Here is a 3,736-nt window from a genome sequence, read left to right as displayed (position 1 = left end):
ATCTATATATATACACACACACACACATATGCGTTTCTTTGCTTCTCTATGCGCGCGCAAGTGGTTGTGAGTAAAAGAAAAGCAGTTTACTACCACGCATGTGGGAGTATAGAAGAAATGGATTTGGAGTTGAAGATGCACCGTGTGTCTTTCAACGAATTTCAGTATTTTAAAAGCTTTTTGCAAATTTATTGAAGTAATATTGAATTTTCAAGAATTTAATTTTTGTTTTCTAGTTAAAAATAAAATAAAAATAACTTTATTTCGTCTTTCATTTAACATTGAAAATTAATTGCTAATGCCTTTATGATATTTTCATAAATTTGTAATTTTTCAAAAATTTCTTTTAGTAGTAGATGCATTCTAAACACCCAACCCAATGTCCCTGTATAAATTCGTCTGCCTAATATCAACCATCATCATTGCTCACCATCTACCCTCGGTCTTCTCTGTATTCTGGTCTCAGTCACTGTGTGTAGATGCCCCACTAACCTCATTATATTTCCTATCCATTATGTCTTTCTTCTCCAGAAGGTATCCATTACACATCACTTTTCCCGAAATCGCCAAAGTATATCTTCACTGCTCACATAGTCTGTTCAGCGGAGTTTCTCCATTGACCTCCAGAACCATATTTTAAATTCTTTAGCCTCCTAGAACCGGCCTTCTTTATAGTCCATGTTTTTTATCCATAGAGGAACACAAACCGTATAGGATTTTAACCCGCTCCTTTAGTTTACGGTTCTGATCAGTGTTTCATGTTTGTTGAATTCAGTTTTGGTCACGGAGATTCTTGCTCTGATCTACCTCTCACTTCTCCCAAGTTTCTGTGCTATTTAAATTGTTGAATCGGCTCTGGTTGGTTTTTGTCGATGTTCATTTGTAGATTCTCTTCTCTAATCTTTCCAATTTTCAATTTTCATCGTGTTGGTCTTCTTCGGTTTATTTCGCATCTTCTATCTCTGACCTACTTCAGTCAGACTTGCCTTGAAAGGCTGCTTGCCTCTCTGTGCGTGTCCTGTCATTGCTTGTTTGTCTACAAATCTCTTACCGCGTATCATATGTTAATGACACTACTCCGCTTCTATCAACTCCACTATCATCTATTTGATCGTTGCATTGGCATACACGCTGAAGAAAAAGAGGGAACGTAAGCATTCTTGTCTAACTCCTATTCCGATGCTGCAGGGTCCAGCCATTCCATGAACTATATTTATGGTTTCTGCATGGCCCAGGTATGGTGTCGTGATCAGGCGCTTATCTATCTAATCGACTGTCAGACTTTTGCGGAAACTCATATTTCTTCTTACAATCACCCAATTCGAAAGCAGCTAAGGACCTCCTGTTCATAAGAAATATTCCTCTCCCTTAAAGTTCTCATAACAGCGATTGTCTCTGTCGTTAGAAATACTTTCCTGAAACACAACTTTTCTTTTCCGATAAATATTTCTGATGTACCATACAGCCTGTATGAATGTATAACTATTTACACGCATAGTCAGTGGAAGGGCTGTGTGTTAAGTAGCTTGCATACCAACTACAAGGTTTCTGGTTCAGTCCCACTGCGTGGCACATTGGGTGAGCGTCTTCTACTATAGCCTCGGGCCGTCTAGAGTCTTGTGAGTGAATCTGGTAGACGGAAACGGAAAGAAGCTCGTCGTATACATACATACCTATACACACACACGCGCGCACACACACATAAACGCGCACGCACATACACACACACACACACACACGCACACACACACACACACATACATATAAACTTAGATACAACTCACGACTGATAAGACTAGTTAACCTGTTTCAGATGCAATTGAAACAGCAATCTTCTGATCATGAATGCAACATCCTGACCACTGGGTCACATTTTGTATATCCACACACTCACACTCACACACACACACACACATACACGCACACGCGCACACGTGTACGTATGTATGTATGTATGTATGTATGTATGTATGTACAGATTTGTATGCTTTATGTACGCATTCTCATGCATATAGCTACATATCTAGACATGTTCATATATATTTGAATGATAGTCTTCTGGACAGTTTTACTGATTTTTAGAGTCCGAGTGATGGATTGGATCTGCAATCTTCGAGTTAGCTTTCTCTTTTCTGATTTTGAGGAGCTTAATTTCTGAAGATTGGTATTTAGGCAGTGTGTAACATATCCCAGGTCCCCAATAATTATAGGTATAAACCTGAACTTGTAATCTGGATTGAGTAACTGCATATTTCTCAATAGTTCAGCATCTTTTCCACTGGTCTTCATCTTTTTGTTGACATCCACTGGGAAGCTAATTTCCAGAACAGTGCAGTTTCTCTTCTCTATCCCAAACATGTATGCATGTATGTATGTATGTTTGAAAATATGTATGTTGTATGTATAGGACGTATTTACGCAGTGTTTCCTTCCACAAATTCATTCACAATCCGTCGGTCAACTTGGAGCTATGAAACACTTGCACATTTTGAAAATTGAGAAGAGAAAGACAATTATGATTTCGTAATATAGCATTAGACAGGTAATGAGCTAAAGAAGATATTAAAAGTAATGATTATGAGAACAATCCTTTGATTGTTGTGCTATATATTCATGGCTGACCCAAAGACCTGAAACACCGGAAAAGTCAAACATATATTTTATTTAAATAGATATGTGCGGTCCGATGGCACGAACAATTAAAAGTGTACGAGGTTCTATATAGCATATGCAGAACTCATAATATACCGTATAACCTAGAGAGAACAAGATGGGTATTGTGACACTTTATTTGATTCTGTAATCGATAGAAGGCAATTATATGTGCGACATTATATAGGCTTTACGATATAAACGATTCCATTAAAGGACTCTTATATTTTTTATATATACAGCAGAACATTACTGAATTGATTTCATTTGATCTACCTAGAAATAATTGTCAACATTTTACTTTGTTTCATTAAATGTATTTAAAGAAACCGCCTTTATATTGCCTTCTCAGATTAAAATTAATCTTGAAAAATTTTTTATCGGCAAAGTAATTGTATTATTGAGGATAATAATTTGTCAAGTGATTAATGTCTTAGAGATATCCATTACATTAACATTTATGATCATTTGTGCAGTTCCCAACAAAAAATTTTGAGTTCGTATTATTTACAAAGATGAGAAATTATAAAAATGATTTTATCGGTGTAATTAAAGGATCATGATGTATAGAAATAGTAATGAAATGTGTAAATAAAAATATTTCTAATGGTTAGAAAACACTCGAACACAGTATTTATTTACAGAAATGCTTAATGATGACTTCAAATTGTATGACATTGAACAAGAATCTGGTTACAATAAATTAATTATATCTCTCAGAAAAGACGCAAATTATATTTGTATATATATATATAGTCTCCAAGATGCAGATAAGATAGAGATTTTTATTTATTTACGGCCTCAAACATCTCATACCTTTCGCGCTTTAGTCTGCCCTCTATTATTTATCTTGTTTCTCTCCATGAAATTCAATTGAATTCAGTTTTTGTCTTAAATTCATACTTATTCATTTTCTAAGCTTCCTAAATTCATGCTACGTATATATTCTATTCACCTAGATTTCATTGCTCTTTTAAAAATTAAGATTTATGCATTTTTGTCTCTCAAATATTTAAAATCTACAATTAAGAGCCCTATCTCCTCGCTGAGGGTACCTACCCACCCCTACCCATTTTCCTTTATT

The sequence above is a fragment of the Octopus bimaculoides genome, chromosome 2, assembly GCF_001194135.2.
Source record: "Octopus bimaculoides isolate UCB-OBI-ISO-001 chromosome 2, ASM119413v2, whole genome shotgun sequence".
In the NCBI taxonomy this organism is placed as follows: Eukaryota; Metazoa; Mollusca; class Cephalopoda; order Octopoda; family Octopodidae; genus Octopus; species Octopus bimaculoides.
The sequence above is the reverse complement of the archived record's forward strand: the minus strand, read 5'-3'. Positions refer to the sequence as shown.